This window comes from Lucilia cuprina, chromosome 5 (assembly GCF_022045245.1).
Source record: "Lucilia cuprina isolate Lc7/37 chromosome 5, ASM2204524v1, whole genome shotgun sequence".
Taxonomy (NCBI): Eukaryota; Metazoa; Arthropoda; class Insecta; order Diptera; family Calliphoridae; genus Lucilia; species Lucilia cuprina.
The window spans coordinates 45,764,483-45,785,960 of NC_060953.1; the positions used below are offsets into that span (position 1 = coordinate 45,764,483).

A 21,478-nucleotide genomic window follows, 5' to 3' on the forward strand; every position below is an offset into this window, starting at 1 on the left:
ACTATAGACTGATCTATAGTTTTGACTATAGACTGATATAGTCTTGACTATAGACTGATCTATAGTCTTCACTATAGATCAGTCTATAGTCTTAACTATTGACTGATCTATAGTCTTGACTATTGACTGATCTATAGTCTTGACTATTGACTGATCTATAGTCTTGACTATAGACTGATCTATAGTCTTGACTATAGACTGATCTATAGTCTTGACTATAGACTGATCTATAGTCTTGACCATAGACTGATCTATAGTCTTGACTATAGACTGATCTATAGCCTTGACTATAGACTGATCTGTTGTCTTGACTACAGACTGATCTATAGTCTTGACTATAGACTGATCTATAGTCTTGACTATAGCCTAATCTATAGTTTTGACTATAGCCTAATCTATAGTCTTGACTATAGATTGATCTATTGTCTTTACTATAGTTTTGACTATAGACTGATCTATAGTCTTGACTATAGACTGATCTGTAGTCTTGACTATAGACTGATCTGTAGTCTTGATAATAGACTGATCTATAGTCTTGACTATAGACTGATCTACAGTCTTTTACAATAGATTGATCTGTAGTCTTGACTATAGATTGATTTATAATCTCGACCACAGGATGATCTATAGTCTTGACGACAGACTAATGTGTAGTCTTCCCTACAGACTGATCTACAATCTTGCCTATACACTAATCTACAGTCTTGGCTATAAACCGATCTTTATAGTCATGACTATAGATTGAAAGTAGGAAAATGTTATTTCTCTTAATTTCCTTAATTCCTTACTAGTGATCACTTCTTAAAAAGTAGCAATTTCAATGTTTTACAATTTGAGTTGAGTTATAAATTTTTGACTCATTTTCTTGTTAAACAAACAGTTTAACCTTTTTTGTGAGTCATGGTTATTATATTGTGTGAATGAGTATAAAAGAAATTTAGATTTGTCATATACAAAAATATCATAATGGGGAAAAATAAATTTATTAGCACAAAATCATGTACAGGTTCATTGTTATTATTTGTTTTAAAATAGGGTTGAAATCCCTTTGTGTGTTGTGTAAAATGTAATATTTTAGTGCAACATGTAATTACTCATTTGTTTGTAATTAAAATTTTAAATCTTTAAAGAATATTTAAAAAGTAATTTTGAAAATTTAAAATTTAATTAAAATTTTTAATGAATTTTTGAAATGAAACAAAAATTTAAAAAAAGTCTAAGTTATTCTATTGTTTTTACTCTTAACTTACAAAATATTTAAAGTTATTTTTTTTAAGAAAAAAGTACTCCAGAAACTTGTAGTCTAAAGTAGTAGCTAGTTGTTGTATTAGTACTACAGACCTAATTGTTTTATATATAAAAAAAAAAAAAAAAACTTTTTTAATTTATAAAAAACTTGCAGAATTTTCTGTAACAATACAATTGAAGTGCAATTTTTTGTTTGTTTTTAAGTCATAATAGTCGTCCCAGTAATGGGAGTATGTTATACATATTACGTATTCCGTACGGATATAGAATGTGGCAACAACAATTGTCGGTTTTTGTCTAAATTCAACCAAGCGTCATTCAATGTTGCCATAACTATAAAGATTCTATGTAGAGAGACAATGATAAATATACACATGAGGCAACTAATGATATTGATGTAATATGATGTGTTCACATTAGCAAAGATTTTCTTTAAAATATTAACTATAAAGTGCTATCAAGACTAAAGACTGATCTGTAGTCAGGACCATAGACTGATTTGTAGTCAGAACTATAGAATGATGTAAAATCAAGACTATAGACTATTCTAAGTCAAGATCATACACTCATCTATTTCAAGATTATGGACTGATTCTTAACCAGTACTATACACTGATTAATAGTCAATACTATTGAGGCTGTTCGATAATGAAGGCTGTATTCTGATTGATAGTTAGGTCTATAGACTGATCTAAAGTCAAGCCTATAGAAACTTCTTAGTTAAGTCTATAGAGTGATCTTTTGTTAAGACTATAGACTAATTATACATTATACAAGACTGTAGACTGATCTATAGTCAAGATTATAGACTGATCTATAGTAAAGACAATATACTGCATTCTGATTTATAGTCAAGACTTTAGACTTATGTATAGTCAAGAGTTTAGACTCATCTATAATCAAGACTTTAGACTTATCTATAGTCAAAACTTTAGACTTATCTATAGTCAAGACTTTTACTTATATATAGTCATATACTGATCTATATTGAAGACTGTAGACTGATCTATATTCAAGACTATAAACTGATCTATAGTCAAGACTATGACTGATCTATAGTCAAAACTATAGACTGATCTATAGTCAGGACTATAGACTATAGATCAGGTCCTCACTATAGATTAAAGACTATACACTTATTAATAGTCAAGGCTATTGACTGATCTTTATTATGTTTGATAGTGAAGGCTGTAGTCTGATTTATAGTCAAGTCTATAAGCTGAGCTAAAGTCACTCTTATAGACAGTTCTTAGTCAAGCCTGATCAAGACTGATCTATAGTCAAGACTTTAGATTTATCTATAGTCATATACTGATCTATAGACAAGACTATAGACTGATCTATAGTCAAGACTATAGACTGATCTATAGTCAAGACTAAAGACTGATCTATAGTTAAGACTATAGACTGATCTATAGTCAAGACTATAGACTGATCTATAGTCAAGACTATAGACTGATCTATAGTCAAGATTATCTAAGGATTAATACAGACTGATGTATAGTCAGGCTTATAGGCTGAGAAATAGTTATTGTTTTAGATTGATCGACAGTCTGTATTCAAAACTGTGGGCTGATAGATAATCAAGACTTTTCTATAGTGTTTTAAACTAGTCTTCGTTTTTTTGCCCCCAGTGTAAATGGCCTCTAATGATCTTTTCTACACAGAGCAATGCACTTTGCAACATTAAACGATAATTTAAATAAAAATTTGCCTGCTTATACAGGGTGTAAAGAAAATTTATGGCAGCAATTATTTTTTTTGTAAAATATGCAAATTATTAACTTTTTAATGACCTTGTTAACTAGAAGTAATTAATTGTTTGAAAAAATGTTTAGCAAAATGCACACAATATGTGAATGACTAAAGTTTTATGTTCTAGGCTTATTTTTTTTCTATTATAAAGCCTAAAGGCCTATAAGTATTTGTATTATAATATTGTTGTTGCTGCTGTTCTTGTTTACAACTAGAGCATTGACACTTGGGCCTAACTTCCTACAAAAAATTTTAGTTTTTTTTTTTTATTTTTGCTAAATCGTTTGTTTGCCTATTTTATTCTATTTTTTGATGCGCTTTTATGCATGTTTGCCTTATATTTATTTTCTTTATAGGGAAAAACTTGAGTAAAACTCTACTCTCTACTTTACATACTAAACATGCCTTAGCCTTTAACTTCACTACAGAGAGAAAGATGTGAGAAAAATTAAAGATGTTTTTGACATGAAAGAGGAAAAATCTTAACTTTAAGTATAGGTTTTCATCATTATGCATGTTTTTGTTGTTGTTGATGTTGGTGTTTTGCAACAATGAATCTGTCAGTTCGTTCGTTCGTCCATCCATCCGTCTGTCTGTCTCTCTATTTGACATTCAGTTTTCTTCAACTGTCTTTCTTTTTTCCTATATGTACTCTAGTTGAACTTAATTACAATCTTAAGTTTCTGTTATTTTGTTTTCTTTTTTTTTTTTCTTACATACATTTTTCATTGTATGTTGCTGTCACTTCTGTCTCTGAAGTTTATATTTCCATATTGTTGCTGTTTATGTTTATTTATTGTCATTTAAAGCTACAGCTATAATAATAACAACCATAAGAATTTATTTAAACTTCAATAATAAACTTCTGGCTGAGTAGTGTCGCTTGTTGTTTGTTTAATTTATCGTTAAAGAAAATATTCTTGTATTTTTTTTTTATTAAGTTGTCATTTATTATGTAAAAAAATAAGTTTTAAATAGTTTACATAGTTTTTAAGTATACTTATGTAATTTACTAAGGCTTCGTTAAAGTATTTATTTATGTTACACATAACTCAAATAAATGACATTTGGGAATTGTCAAAATAACAGATGTTGACAGAATGAAGTATAGATCAGTCTATAGTCTTGACTATAGATCAGTCTATAGTCTTGACTATAGATCAGTCTATAGTCTTGACTATAGATCAGTCTATAGTCTTGACTATAGATCAGTCTATAGTCTTAATTATAAATCAGTCTATAGTCTTGACTACAGATCAGTCTATAGTCTTGACTATAGATCAGTCTATAGTCTTGACTATAGATCAGTCTATAGTCTTGACTATATATCAGTCTGACTATAGAGCATTCTATAGTTTTGACAAAAGATCATTCTGTAGTTTTGACAAAATATCAGTCTATAGTCTTTACTATAGATCAGTCTATAGTCTTGACTATAGATCAGTCTATAGTCTTGACTATAGATCAGTCTATAGTCTTGACTATAGATCAGTCTATAGTCTTGACTATAGATCAGTCTATAGTCTTGACTATAGTTCAGTCTATTGTTTTGACTATAGCTCAGTCTATAGTCTTGACTATAGTTCATTCTATAGTCTTGACTATATTTCAGTCCATAGTCTGTTGCCTTGACTATCTAAACTATGGATCTGCTTATAGTTTTGAATTAATAGTAGATTGTAGGGTTGACTATAAATCAGTCATAAGTATTGACTATATCTCAGGTTGTACTCTTGACTATGGACCACATTTTTAATCTGACCAAGTATCCGATTGTAAACCTTTCATTCTTAAGTTATGACCATAATGGTCTAGTCTTATTGTTTTAATTTAAATCTTGTTTGAAATCCATACCCAGTGTCTTAATATTTTACATCTGTGTTTGTTTTTCTTTTGTAATAATAATTGCAATAAACAAATAAATACACCCTCATACTAAAATAACTTGTATTTAAGCACGTGCTATTTTTATTTTTATTTCTATTTTAATTTTCAGTAATTTATTACAAAATCGACAAAAAAAACCAACGTATTCACTTCTCAAACACACTCACAGATTTGAATTTTCAATTCAATTGTAGTATTTATTTCCTTGTTTGTTAACTGGTTAAGGAGAGGGATAGATGAGTAGACGGATAAATAGATAAAAGACAGCCAAACAAACAAAACAAACGCCTAAAGAGGTCTACTACAAATGAGGGACTATAATTTTGATGTTTTTTTGTGTTTCTGTAGAGAAACGATGTTTTTTTCCATTGTCTAGTATAATTATGGCTAATTCAGCGTATTTTTTGTAAAATTTTAGTGATTTTTTTTAGAAAACTACAAGGTATCCCAAGTTCTCCTTTAGGTTTTAATTTTATTTTAGCTAAATAATTCCCAGTTCTGTCTTTTTAATAACATATTTGATAGTGTTGCCCTCTAAGCCTTTTAATTGTAAACAATTGGCATCACTGTTTGAAATACTCAATCATGTATTTACAATTGGAAAATGGTTCAAAAAAAGCCAAACAACAACTAGGAAAATAAACAAACATCTTGTTGTTTTTGTTGTTGTTATTATTCTCTTTTGTTTAGCATGATTGCTCTCATTCATTGTTATTGTGTTCAATGAAAATTTGACATTACACTGAAATAATTTTTAATAATTTAACCTTTAGCCAACAGCTGTTTGAAAAAATAAATAAAAATTCTAAAATGGAATAAATTGCAAATATGTTTTTTTTTTCTTTATTTCACTTTTTTAATAAAAACAATTGTTTGAGAGTTTTGAACATGTTTTTGTACTTGTTTGATGTTTTGCCATACAATAATGTACGAATAAAAAAAATTGTAAATTAAATCGTGCAATTTTTCAATTTTATTTTATGTTGTATTAGCTAAAAGCAGGAGGAGCAGGATAAGAAAAGAAAGATTTAAACCATTTACTATATTAAGTATGAGTATCTATTACATTGCTTCTTGTTTTGCGATTAAATGACCAACCATTTGTATATTTTTCAATTTAAATTTTGCCGGTATAAATATGAAGAAGAAGAACATTTTTTTTATTCATTTGACACGTGCAGCCTTGTTATTTTTCCATTTTTAGCAATAATGAAATTTTTATATAAAAACAGGAGATGAAGTCAAATGATTAAGGCAATTTAACGCAAGACGACTTTTTAAGGCTAATTAAAATATTTATGGTTGATAAAACTAAGAATTGTTGAAAAATGTTGAAAATTGGCTAAAGTCGGGATAATAGTAATAGGTACAACAATTGTTTTCAATGTTGTGTTCAAAATCTAGATTTTCAAACACTTTAACATAAACTAGACTTTTCAAGAAACCAAAATACGAAATACATTTTTTATCCCAAGAGAGAGAGCGTTAGTGTTACCAGAGAGAGAGAGAGAGAGAGCACTTTAGGTAAATAGTTAAAAAAATGTATTTTTTTATTTTACATTAATATTTGTTTTTTTTTAATTTTTACATTAAAATATTAATTTTTATTTTTTTTAATTTTTTTCCAGGTAAGCATTTGTTATTGTCACAATTATTCAATAGGACGTAAGTAATAAATTTAAATAAATTTTTGAAAGAGAAAGAACAAGCAAGACAATCTAAAGAAAATGGAGATCAGTCTACTGTCTAGTAGTTTTGATTATAAATTAATCTATACTTTTGGCTTGAAATTTTATACCAGAATATCATCTTGACTATAGATTAGTCTATGGTCTTTACTATAGATCAATTTATAGCCTTGACTAGAGATCAGCCTATAGTCATGACTATAGATCAGTCTCTAGTCTTGACTATAGATCAAACTATAATCTTGACTATAGATCAGTTTCTAGTCTTGACTATAGATCAGTCTCTAGTCTTGACTATAGATCAAACTATAGTCTTGACTATAGATCAGTCTATAGTCTTGACTATAGATCAGTCTATAGTCTTGACTATAGATCAGTCTATAGTCTTGACTATAGATCAGTCTATAGTCTTGACTATAGATCAGTCTATAGTCTTGACTATAGATCAGTCTATAGTCTCGACTATAGATCAGTCTATAGTCTCGACTATAGATCATTCTATAGTCTTGACTATAGATCAGTCTATAGTCTTGACTATAGATCATTCTATAGTCTTTACTAAAGATCAGTCTATAGTCTTGACTATAAATCAATTTATAGTCTTGACTATAGATCGGTTTATAGTTTTGACTATAGAGCAGTTTATAGTCTTAACTATATATCAGTCTATAGTCTTAACTATAGGTCAGTATATAGTCTTAACTATAGGTCAGTATATAGTCTTGACTATAGATCAGTCTATAGTCTTGACTATAGATCAGTCTATAGTATTGTCTATAGATCCGTCTATAGTCTTGACTATAGATCAGTCTATAGTTTTGACTATAGATCAGTTTATAGTCTTGACTATAGATCAGTCTATAGTCTTGACTATAGATCAGTCTATAGTTCTGACTATAGATCAGTCTATAGTCTTGACTATAGATCAGTCTATAATCTTGACTATAGATCAGTCTATAGTCTTGACTATAGATCAGTCTATAGTCTTGACTATACATCAGTCTACAGTCTTAACTATAGATTAGTCTATAGTCTTAACTATAGATCACTATATATCAGTCTATAGTATTTACTATAGATCAGTCTATAGTCTTGACTATAGTTCAGTCTATAGTGTTGACTATAGATCAGTCTATAGTCTTGACTATAGATCCGTCTATAGTCTTGACTATAGATCCGTCTATAGTCTTGACTATAGATCCATCTATAGTCTTGACTATAGTTCAGTCTATAGTGTTGACTATAGATCAGTCTATAGTCTTGACTATAGATCAGTCTATAGTCTTGACTATAGATCAGTCTATAGTTTTGACTATAGATCAGTTTATAGTCTTGACTATAGATCAGTCAGTCTATAGTCTTGACCATAGATCAGTCTATAGTTCTGACTATAGATCAGTCTATAGTCTTGACTATAGATCAGTCTATAGTCTTGACTATAGATCAGTCTATAGTCTTGACTATAGAACGGTCTATAGTCTTGACTGTAGATCAGTCTATAGTCTTGACTATAGAACAGTCTATAGTCTTGACTATAGATCAGTCTATAGACTTGACTATACGTCAAACTACAGTCTTAGCTATAGATCAGTCTATAGTCTTAACTATAGATCAGTCTATAGTATTTACTATAGATCAATCTATAGCCTCGTTTATAGATCAATCTACAGTCTGTATTATACATAAATTTATAGTGTGGACTATTTATCAATTAATATTTTGTATTTCATTAATCTAGGGTCTTGACTATAGATCAACCTATAGTCTGTAGATAAGTCTATAGTCTGGAGTATAGATCAGTTTACAGACTGAACTGTCTGAACTATGTACCATTCAATAGTCTGGACTTAAGATCATTCTATAGTCTGTAATAAAGATCAGTCTAATGCCTTTAATATAGGAGTTTTATTATTGGAACCGATTGTTGGAACATTGACTTTGTTATTTTTCCCAGCAGTAATTTTTAAATACTTCTTCAATTGTTACTAAAATAAAATAATTTTTCACTCTTAAACTATTTTAGGAAAACTGTCACATTTTATTTAGAAATATCTAATATAAAAGTTTTTTTTTTTAATTTCTTATACCGCCACCACTTTCCCATCCACTATTTACTTAACTATTAATTTACACAGTAAAACCCCAACTACTTAACCCAAATAGCTTTATGACCAATTAAAAACACTTCATTAAGATTAAAATAAACATAAAAAGACAAATATAAGATAAATTTTTTCAATGACAGTCCTACAAAGATTATTTACTTTGGATATAAAAATAATAAAAATTTAATTTCCTTAAAATTTAAAAAGAATTATATTAAAAATTCAAAAGAAATTTTATATACAAATTGAAGGAATTAAAAAAATCATAAATTTCTAAAACAGCAAAGGTTTCAGTTTCTGTCATGGAGCCATCAGCCGTCTTTCTAATCAATCAATCACCCTTTTTTTAAACAAAGAAAAAAAGAACAATTTTCCACATATTTTGTTAATTTCTTTTTATTGCTACAGTATTTAATCTTGAAAATTCTATTTATAATTTTTTTATTTTTTTTAATGTTATCTTATTTTTCTCAAATGTTTTTGTTTAAATTTGTATATAAACAGTAAGGAAATGTTTATCTTTCTTTATTGATTTATAAACCAAAGGAAAGAAAGAAATTTCTAGGGAACAATTAATATAATATGCGTATTATTGCAAATCATAAAGAAAATTCTTTGTTATTTTTATTAAAAAAAACTGAAAAATAAACTTGAAGTAAATTTATGGACTTATTGTTCAAATATTTAAAGAAATCGGTTTGACCTTTCATTGGAATAATTTAAAGAAATCTAAATTTAAGATAAAGAGAGGAAGACAAATAAAGAGAGTAGTATGGTAATATAGTAATAAAGTCTGTAGTATGGACTATAGATCATTCTGTAGTCTGGCCTATAGATCATTCTATAGTCTGGCCTATAGATCATTCTATAGTCTAGACTATAGATCATTCTATAGTCTGGACTATAGATCATTCTATAGTCTGGACTATAGATCTGTCTAAAGTCTGGACTATAGATCATTCTATAGTCTGGACTATAGATCATTCTATAGTCTGGACTATAGATCATTCTATAGTCTGGACTATAGATCATTCTATATTCTGGAATATAGATCATTCTATAGTCTGGACTATAGATCATTCTACAGTCTGGACTATAAATCATTCTATAGTCTGGACTATAGATCATTCTATAGTCTAAACTATAGATCATTCTATAGTCTGGACTATAGATCATTCTATAGTCTGGACCTTAGATCATTCTATAGTCTGGACTATAGATCATTCTATAGTCTGGACTATAGATCATTCTATATTCTGGAATATAGATCATTCTATAGTCTGGACTATAGATCATTCTATAGTATGGACTATAGATCATTCTCTAGTCTGGACTATAGATCATTCCCTAGTCTGGACTATAGATCATTCTCTAGTCTGGACTATAGATCATTAAATAGTCTGGACTATAGTTCAGTCTATAATCTGAATTGTAGATCGGTCTATTGTCTGGACTTAAGATTAGATCAATATAAAGTTTGGACTAAAGATCAGCCTATAGTCTGAACTATAGATAAGTAAATAGACTAGATCAATACATAGTTGAGACTATATACCAGTCTATAGTCTTGACTATAGATCAGTCTATAGTCTGGACTATAGATCAGCCTATAGTCTGGACTATAGATCAGCCTATAGTCTGGACTATAGATCAGTCTATAGTCTGGACTATAGGTCAGTCTACAGTCTGAAGCATAGATCAGTCTACAGTTTGTACTATAGAACAGTCTATAGTTTGGACTATACATTAGTCTATAGACTGGACTATAGATCACTCTGTAGCCTGGACTATAGATAGTCTAAAGTCTAGACTGTAGGTAGTCTATAGTCTTTAGTATATAGTCTGGACTTTAGATCAGTCTACAGTTTGAACTATAGATCAGTTTACAATCTATCAGTATAAAGTCTGGACTATAGATCAGTCTTTAGTCTGGACTATAGATTAGTCTATAGCGTGGACTATAGATCAGTCTATAGCCAGGACAATAGACTAGTCTCTAGTTTGGACTATAGTACAGTCTATAGTCTGCACTATAGTCTTTACTTTAGATCAGTCTATAGTCTAAACTATAGATTAGTCTATAATCTGGACTATAGATCAGTATACAGTCTGGACTATAGATCAGCCTACAGCCTGGACTATAGATCAGCCTACAGCCTGGACTATAGATCAGTCTACAGTCTGGACTATAGATCAGTCTACAATCTGGACTATAGATCAGTCTATAGTCTGGACTATATATCAGTCTATAGCCTGGACTATAGATCGGTCTATAATCTTGTCTATCGACCAGTTCAAAATATAAACTGTAGATCGTATTGTTGTCTTAACTATAGATCTGTCTGTAGTCTGCACTATGCACCAGTTTTTAGTCTAGACTATAATTTATAAATACTTTGTTGAACAATAAACACTTAAATCTGCTCTTCAAAAGAATTTCACTTTCTTTCAACTATTTAATATATTTAAATAACAATTTCTTTTCATCAATCACAGTTTAAACTATTTTTTATTTTTTTCACTTTTTAATTAACTTTTATTTTCATAACAAATATTCTGTTTTAACTCTTTTTTTAATTTTTTATTCGATTTTTTTTATAGAGCACTTAAAATAAAATTTATGAGAATTTTTTAACATAAAAACATAATAATGGAAAGACAAAAGAAAACTAAACATTTCAAGCAAACATTTTGTTTTTTTTTCAAGAGAAAAAAACCCCAACACAATCCCAAGAAAATATTCAACATTATTATTATTAAATCTATAAAAAACTATAAAAAAAAGAAAAGAAAAAAATATAATTTTATTATTATTTCAGCAGCTACAAAATGCTGCTGGTTTTCACTTCATTAATATTTGAAAATAGAAAAAAAGAATACAACAGCAACAATAACTGAAATCAACAATTGTAATGCAAATTTTTTTTCGGTTTGTTTACAACTTCCACTTGTTTGTTTTTGTTTTTTTTTTTTAATGAAATATTTATATTTTGTTTTATACAATGTTGCTTAATAAATTCACATGTTTTTTAATGTTGTTGTTGTTTTTATACTAATATTTTTGTTACTCTTCTTTTTTTTGTTGTTGTTCGTGAGGAGGGAACAGACAGGTGGAGCATATGGTTTTATATGAGAAAATTGTAACGGTATTTCTTTATTAAATAGTTGTTGCTATTAAAAAAAGAGAAAATGTAAACAAAACATATGAAAGGGGAAGAGAAAAAACTACAGTCAAATCTTTAATATTTGATAAAAGTTGTAAATTTTCGGAATTTTTAATAAAACATTTTCAAATCTTACAATATAATTTTATAAAATTTGTCTTTCTCTTCTTTAAAATAATGTTAAAGTTTGTTCGTAATTTTCTAAAATAATTTTCTTAAACTGTTGCATTTTCTAAATCGTCTTAAATAAAATGTTTGTAGAAAAAAAAACTAAAAACCACAGAAACATTTTGCGGAAGTTGCTATAAAACTACTACTCGGTTTGTAGTTTTATTATATTTTTATTTCTTTGTATATAATTTTTTTAGTTTAAAAGATAAATTTCTCATGAAATTGTATCTGGGCATATAAATTCAAAAACACAGTGGGTGTGTGAATTTAAAATTAATATGAAATTTTTTTCTTGTGAATAGAGCAGAAGTATAAAATTTGTATAAATATACAGATGATCAGATTACAGTCTAGATTATAGATCAGTCTTTAGTATGCATTATAGATCAGTCTATAGTCTGGACTATAGATCAGTCTATAGGCTGGACCAAAGATTAGTCTATAGTTTGGACTACAGATCAGTCTATAGTTTGGAATATAGATCAGTCTATAGTTTGGAATATAGATCAGCCTATAGTTTTGACTATATATCAGTCTATAGTTTGGACTATAGATCAGCCTATAGTTTGGACTATAGTTTAGATTGATCTATAGTCTGTACTATAGATCAATCTATAGTCTGTACTATAGATCAGTCTATAGTCTGTACTATAGATCAGTCTATAGTTTGGACTATAGATCAGTCTATAGTATGGACTATAGATCAGTCTATAGTTTGGACTATATATAAGTTTATAGTTTGGACTATAGATCAGTCTATAGTACAGTCTAAAGTCTGTACTATAGATCAGTCTAAAGTCCGTACTATAGATAAATCTATAGTCTGGACTAAAGATCAATCTATAGTTTGGACTATATATCAGTCTAAAGTATGTACTATTGATCAGTCTAAAGTCTGTACTATATATCAGTTTATAATCTGTACTATAGTCTGGACTATCGATCAGTCTTTAGTCTGGACTATAGATCAGTCTATAGTCTGTACTATAGATCAGTCTATAGTCTGGACTATAGATCAGTCTATAGTCTGGACTAAAGGTCAGTCTATAGTTTGGACTACAGATTAGTCTATAGTTTGACTATAGATCAGTCTATAGTTTGGACTATGGATCAGTCTATAGTTTGGACTATAGATCAGTCTATAGTTTGGACTATAGATCAGTCTATAGTTTGGACTATAGATCAGTCTATAGTTTGGACTATAGATCAGTCTATAGTTTGGACTACAGATTGATCTATAGTCTGTACTATTGATCAGTCTATAGTCTGGACTATAGATCAGTCGTTAGCCTGGTTTATAGATCAGTCTATTACAATAATCTGTAATCTTTATTGTAGATTAGTCTGTCTATAGTCTGGACTGTAGATCAGTCTATAGTCTGGTTTGTAGATCAGCCTATAGTCTGGACTGTAGATCAGTATATAGTCTGGACTATAAACGACTTTATAGATAAGACTATGGACTGCTCTACAGTCCAGACAATAGACTGATCTACAGTCTAGAGTCTAGACTATAGACTATAGTCTGTAGGTGGAACTGTAGCTCAGTCTATATACTTTATTATATATCAGTCTATAATATGAATTATAGCTTAGTTGTTGGAATTATAGCTTAGTATGTTTGTAGTCTGAACTGTAAAGAAACTATATATTGGAAAAACTGGTAAACGATATGTTATAGAAAATACCCACTGTGCAGTTTGCCTTTCAATGTTTTTTTTAAACTAAACGTCTATTTTGTCTTTCTGTCTTTGTCTTCTTTAGAATTTTTATTTTCTTTTTATTTAATCACAAAAAAATCCATTATAAATCAAAAATTTTAAAAACAATTTTTTTTTTTCCTTGTTCTAAGTCTTTTTCTATCTTTGTTTATAATCTAGTAAATATGTAATTGCTCGACCACCTAATGTGTTTTAAATAAAAATAAATATTTCAATTTTTTTTACTTGTATTTATTTTATTTTTCTGTATTTCTTTATTATTTGTTTTTATATTGTGATAAATTGTAGAGTGACACATTTTTTCTCTATTTTTTGCTTTTAATACAATTTCTGTTTCTTTTTTTTCTTGTTACACTCATATCTAGAATAATTTCCTTTTCTATTAAAAAATGTGTTCCCATTTGAAAATGCAATGAATTGATAAATTTTAATTCTGTTAAAGTAAAACAAAAATCTATTGGAGTTAAAGTAAGAAATGTAATTAGTTCTATTTCGCTACCAAAAACGAAAGACCCCTGAGGGAATATTATTGAAAGTAACTAGTTTCATGACTAGTTCCTTAGGGCGTGTTTTTAGTTCTCATACTTTAGACTAATTACATTTTACCAGCTGGCTGCTTTTAATCACAACTCAAATACTAATATTAATCTACTAAAAACTAGCAATTTAAATCTCTTTTTATGAGTATTTCGCTTAACATCAAGTGCTACTTAATTTATAAATAATTGTAATAATGTTTGTATTTACCTGCTGCTGAGCAGCTCAGGTTAAATTAATTTCAATACGTTTTATTATGAAAAGTCAGTCTTTAATTAATTTTTATTTATCTTTTTTTTTTTGTTTTTTGTTGGAAATTTCTATTTTTCTACATAAATTTTCTAAATATTCAACCGCTTTTTGCAACTAGTTTACATGAATTTCAATTTTTTTTTGTATTGCAAAAATTTCTTGTTGAAGAATTTCATATAAATGGGGGGGAATAAAGTTGAAACAAAATTACAAAAACTAATAATTAACACTCGTTTAAACAATTTCTAGTTTTACTATATATATTTTTTTAATAAAGATAGACAGTGTTGTCAGTTTTCATTATTATTAAATGGAAACAAAATTTTCTAAATTTTTTTTGGAAAATGAAAAGAAAAATTGTTAAGGAATTTTTAAGATTAAAATCTTGTTTGTTTGTTTGTTTGTTTAAAAAATATATATTAGGAAAAACTGGTATTTTTTTGAAAAATTTGTATTTTTATGATTTTTTATAAAAATATGATATTTTTTATAAAAAATGATAATTTTTTTATAAAAATTTATAAAAACCCGGTATTTTTATAAAAACGTTAATTTTATAAAAAAGCCTATATTTTTCTTATCAAAAACCCTTATTTTTATGTAATCTAGACTTTTTTGTAGAATTTTTAATGAAAAACTGCATTTTTCTGAAAACCCAGTATTTTTTTGTAAACCAATATTTTTATAAATAAAAACTATTTTATTCAAAAAAGACTTTTTTGATGAAATATTTGTGAAAAATCCTTATTTTTATGTGATCCTGTCTTTTTTTGTGGAATTTTTAATAAAAAACTGAATTTTTCTGAAAACCCAGTATTTTATCGAAAACCAGTATTTCTATAAATAAAAGCAATTTTTTTGAAAAAGAGACTTTTTTTGATGAAATATTTGCGAAAAACCCTTATTTTTATGTAATCCAGTCTTTTTGGTGGAATTTTTATTTGAAAGACTGCATTTTTCTGAAAACCCAGTATTTTATCGAAAATCTTTATTTTTACAAATGAAAACTATTTTTTTGAAAAAGAGTCTTTTTTTAATGAAATATTTGTGAAAAACAGATTTTTTGTAAAAAAAAAAATAATTTTTCTGAAAACCCAGTATTTTATTAAAAACCAGTATCTTAAAAATTAAAAACTATTTTCATAAAAAATAGTCTTTCTTTGTGAAATATTTATAAAAAAGAGTCTTTTTTTTCTGGAAAAATTGTATTTTTATGAAAACCCAGCATTTTTTCAAAATTGGTATCTTTAAAAAAAAAGAATGATTTTTATGAAAAATAGTGTTTTTTTGATAAAATATTTGTAAAAAAACTGATATTTTCTGAAGCAAATTTTATCAAAAATCAAGTCGTTTTTGTGGTATTTCATTGTGAAAAAATGATATTTTCTGAAAAATTTTATTTTTCTGAAAACCCAGTATTTTATAAAAAAAAACAGTTTTTTTTAATGAAAAGTATTTTTATGTAAACCAAATCGTTGAAATAAACCGCTAAATTAGCCTTATTTTTTAGTAATATGCATTTTACAACACGAATATTTATAACTAGAAATTTTATATGCAGGTATTTCCTTGGCCATATTTTTTTTATTTTTGTAGCAAATCTGTGTTGTTGTTGCTACTGATTATTGTTGTTGTTGCTGTTTGTTGCGGACATGTTTTAAGCCACATTCTGATGGTTTTTTGGTCGACCAAAAGAAGTCAAACTACTGGGAATTCACACAGGCATGTTGTAGATTTTGTTATTGTTGCATGCAACAACAACAACAGCAACAACAGTATCATAGAAATATAAAAAAAACAACGCTTTTGTAATGGGTCAACACAGCACTACTTTGCTAAACCACTAAACAGCAAAAACAACAACAACAACAACAACTGCAACAATTTGAACAACATACCACAGCCCCAAACCAGTCGCCCGTCAGTCAGTTTCAACACTATCTGCTAAGACTAACAATAATAATAATAATAATATGTACTCTAGTAGTCAAGATTGGCGAACATACAGACGAACAACCAAAATCATTTGTACCATTGACAAGACAAATACTTGTAATGAATGGAAACGACCAGCCTCAAACTATTTTATTAGCAATTGGTTCAGGCAAAATGACTGAATACTATTTGACTGAAAACAGTCTTAGTAACATAGTAACTTTTTCATGCATTTCTTTAACTTTATCCGATCTATTTCAACAGCTTTAAGCTTTTGTTACAGTCTGTCTGTCAGTCAGTCAGTCAGTTTTTTTCCCTCGCTTTGAGTTTTGTAATTTTAGTGTAATTCCTTTGTGCCAAATGTGGAATAATTGTTATTGTTTCTGTTTTTTTTTCTTTTTTTTTTAATTTATACTTTAGTGTAGTTGTTTTTATCACAATTTTTTATTCATTTTGCATTTCCGTTTCTTGTTTTTCTTCTTAAGCAGCAGTTGAGAGAAAAACGAAGGAAAGAAACAAACAAACACTTAAATGTTACAACAATTTGTGTGGTTTGTTGTCAAAAAAAATCTTAATTTGACAATTGGGTTAAAGAATTCAACAATTGAAAATGGAAACTGTTATAAAGAAAACTGTTGTAAATAAAACTGTTATAAAGAAAACTGTTATAAAGAAAACTGTTATAAAGAAAACTCTTGTAAATTCTCTATAAAAAATTACCAAAATTTTCTATGAAAAATGTTTTATAGAAAACGTTTAAAAAAACTGTTATACAGAAACTTTTTTTGATGAAAACTGTTATACAATTTTTTTCTATAGAATAAAGCTTTAATAAGCAATATTTTGTTTGGAGGAAACATTTTTACAAAATTTTGTTGTAAAAATATTGTTATACAGAAAAATTTCTTTAGAAAAACTGTTATACACAATTTTTTTGTAGAACAAAATAACTGTTTTACAAGAAATTTTCCAGAGAGAAAACTATTCTACAAAAAAATTTTTTTGTAAAAAATTTTATAAACAAAATTTTCATTAAAAAACAGAAATTATTCTTGGAAGTAAACTGTTATACAAACATGTTAAAAAACTATTATGACTGTATAACAGTTTTTTTATGGAAAATTGTCATAAACAAAGTTTTCTTAAAAAAAAACGAAAATTGTTTTTCTTTACAGAAAATTGTTATACAAAAGTTTTACCTAAAAAAACTGTTATACAAATTTCTTTAAAAAACATTAGTGTAGAAAGTTTTCTTTAGAGAACAAAATTTTCTATAGAAAAATTTATTATACATGAAATTTCTTTTTTTTAAATAATTAAAAGAAAACTTTTATACGGAACACTTTTTTGAAATTGTTTTTTGGAAAATTTTTTACAGAAACTTTAACAGAAAATTTCTTGAAAAAAAACTGTTATACTCTCTTTTGACATATTTTTTTATAAAATAAAACTGTTATACTCAACATTATCTTTAAAAAAATCAAGGAATGAAATTTTTTAAAAAGCTATTATACAAAATATTTACTTGGAAAAAAAACTGTTATACAGAAAATTTTCTATAAGGAGAACTATTATACACAAAGTTGTTTTTATAAAAATTGTTATACCAAACATTTACTTGAGCAAACTGCTATACAGAAGATTTTACTTTAAAGAAAACTATTACAGAGAAACTTTTCTATAAAAAAACTGTTATACAAAAACTTTGCCTCAATGAAAACTGTTATACAGAATATTTACGTAGAAAAAACTATAAAGTTGTTTTTAGAAAAAAAGTTATACAAAAACTTTACGTCAAAAAAAATTGTTATAAAACATTGAAAAAACTGTTATACAGAAAGATTTTTTAAAATAAAAACTATTATATAAAAACTTAACTTTACAGAAAACTGTTATACAAACATTTCTGTTGATAAAGATTATACACAACTTTTTATAAACTGTTATACAGAATTTTTTTAAACCCCTTTCTTTAAAGAAAACTGTTATACACATTTTTTAACAGAAGAAATAGAATAGAAGAAAACAGTTATACAAAAACTGTTATATATAGTTTCCTTTACAGAAAACAATTTTTTTGTAAACTGTTATACACAACTTTTTATAAATAAAAAAAATTCATTAGAAAAAAAAACAAATTTTTTTGTACAAAACAGTTATACTCAAAATTTTCATTACGTAAAACTGTTATACACAAAATTTTTATAAATAAAACTGTTATAATTAAAATTTTTAAGAAAAAAAAACTGTTATACACTAATATTCTTGTAGAAATTAAAAAAACTCTTTAACAAAAAGTTCTTGAAAAAAAACTGTTATACACAAATGTTTCTATATTTCTTGTAGAAATTTTTCTTAAAGAAAAACTTTAACAAAGAAGTTCTTGGAAAATCTGTTATACAATATAAATATTTCTATAGAAGTAATAGTTTTTTCCTTTAGAGAAAAAAATTCTTTAAAATAAAGTTTTCTATAGCAAATTTCTTAAAGAAAAAACTGTTATACAAAAAATTTTCTTTAAAATAACATTAAAAAAACTGTTATACATAAAACATTTTCTTTAAAAAAACTTATTTATTAAAGTTTTCTATAATAAAAATTTTGAAAGATGAAACTGTTATACAGAAATTTTTATATTAATAAACTGTTATACACATATAAAAGAAAGTGTTTTAAAAAATTGTATAAAAGATATTTTTTGTATAAAAACTGTTATACACAATTTTTTTCTTTAAAATAAAATTGAAAAAAAAAACTGTTATACAGAATTTTTTCTATAAAAAACTGTTGTACAGTTGTAATTTCTTTTAGAAAACTGTTATATTACAGTTTTCTATAGAAAAATTTGTAAAAAAAACTGTTATACATAAATGTTTGTATTAAAAAACTGTTGGTAAAAAAACTGTTATAAAAGAAATATTGTTTCTAAAAATGTTGTTAAACTGAAAGTTTTCTTTCTTTTCTAAAGAAAAAAACAAACTGTTATACACAAATGTTTCCAGAAAATGCTTATACTCTCTTCGAAACTACAAACATTCTGCTTAAAAATTGAAATAAAATTTATTCTTTTAAATCTCTTAAGGCCTTACAGTTGCCACTACAGTTGCAATTGTGTTTTTATCTTCGATTTCTTTCTTTCTTGTGTTTATAATTCTGTTTTTTTATACTCTACACCACTTTAGTGGGTACGATATATAGGGTTTGTGCTGATGTTTGTGATGCACAATAATGTAGGTTGTATAAATACCATCTTAGAATCATTTTGTGAGTCGATTTAGCTATGTCTGCCGTCCGTCTATCTGTCCATGTAAACCTTATAATCAAACTACAGCTCGCAGTTTTGAAGATAACTCACTGACATTTGGTACATGATCTTCTATGGTTCCAGGGACGAAGCCGGCCATAAAGTTTACCAATCGGCTTAGAATCATTTTCTGAGTCGATTTAGCTATGTCCGTCCGTACGTGCGTCTGTCCGTCCGTACATCCGACTGTCTGTCCATGTAAACCTTATAATCAAACTACAGCTCGCAAATTGAAGGTAATTTAATGACATTTGGCAAATGAACTTCTATGGTACCGTAGACGTAGCCTATTAACTTAATGTATACAAATCGGCTTAGAATCATTTTCTGAGTCAAATTAACTATGTCCGTCCGTCTGTCTGTCCATGTAAACTTTAAAATCAAACTACAGCTCGCAATTTTGAAGATAATTTAATGAAATTTGGTACATGATCTTCTATTGTCCCTAGGACGAAGCCTATTGAAAATGGTTAAGTTCAGTCCATTATTTCACCTAGCCCTCATACAACTAAACCCCCGAATAGAGCTGTAAACCTTCTAATCAAACTTAAGGTCGCAATTTTGAAGATAATTCAATGACATTTGTCACATGTTCGTCTTTTGTCCCAAACTACAGCTAGCAATTTAGAAGATAATTAATGATCTTCTGTTGTCCCTAGGACGAAGTCTATTGTAAATGGTTAAGATCGGTCCATTATTTCACCTAGCCCCCATACAACTGTACCCCCGAAAAGGACAGTAAACCCTGTAATCAAACTACAGGTCGCAATTTTGGCACATGTTCGTCTATGGTACCGTAGACGAAGCCTATTGAACCCAACCTTAACTTAAAGTATAACAATCGGCTTAGAATCATTTTCTGAGTCGATTTAGCAATGTGCGTCCTTGTAATCAAACTACAGCTCGCAATTTTGAAGATAATTTAATGACATTTGGCACATGTTGAACCCAACCTTAACTAAGCCAATCGGCTTAGAATCATTTTCTGTATTTCCGTACATCCGTCTGTCCGTCTGTCTGTCTATGTAAACCTTATACTCAAACTACAGCTCGCAATTTGGAAGATAATTCAATAAAATTTGGTACATGAGATTATATTGTCCCAGGGACAAAGCCTATTAAACCCACCTTTAAAGTAAACCAATCGGCTTAGAATCATTTTCTGAGTCGATTTAGCTATGTCTGTCCGCCCGTCCGTACGTCCGTCTGTCTGTCCATGTAAACCTTATAATCAAACAATTTTGAAAACATTTCAATGAAATTTGGTATATGATTTGCTATTGTCCCAGGGACAAAGTCTATTGAAAATGGTTAAGATAGGTCCATTATTTCACATAGCTCCCATACAATTCAACCCGCCTAATCAAGTTCTATATTGAAAACTAAAACACACTTTATTTTTGTAACAGGTGTAGGGGTCGGCCACACCCGACTATTATTTCTTACTTGTTTTTTTTTTTTATTTATTTTTATTCTTTTGTAATAAATATATATTTCCTTAACAAGTAGTCTTTGCTTTTTTGTGTTATTTATTTATTTGTACATCATGTTTAATTTTAATTTCTATTTTTGTCATACAATTTTTTTACTTATTATGTACTACATATACATGTCTGTAATGATTTTTATTTTTTCTGTTCTGTGGTTTTTTTTGCGTTCTCAATCTTGTTTTCTACTTGAGACTTCTTTTACAGACTGTTGAGTGTTGTGT

At 27.6% G+C, this 21,478-nt stretch overlaps 1 protein-coding gene across 5 annotated transcripts in view; it reads left to right on the forward strand.

The window, feature by feature from the left end:
- Positions 1-21,478, forward strand: part of LOC111685604 (formin-binding protein 1-like) — a 111,500-nt gene that overhangs the window by 24,683 nt on the left and 65,339 nt on the right. The window lies entirely within an intron of this gene.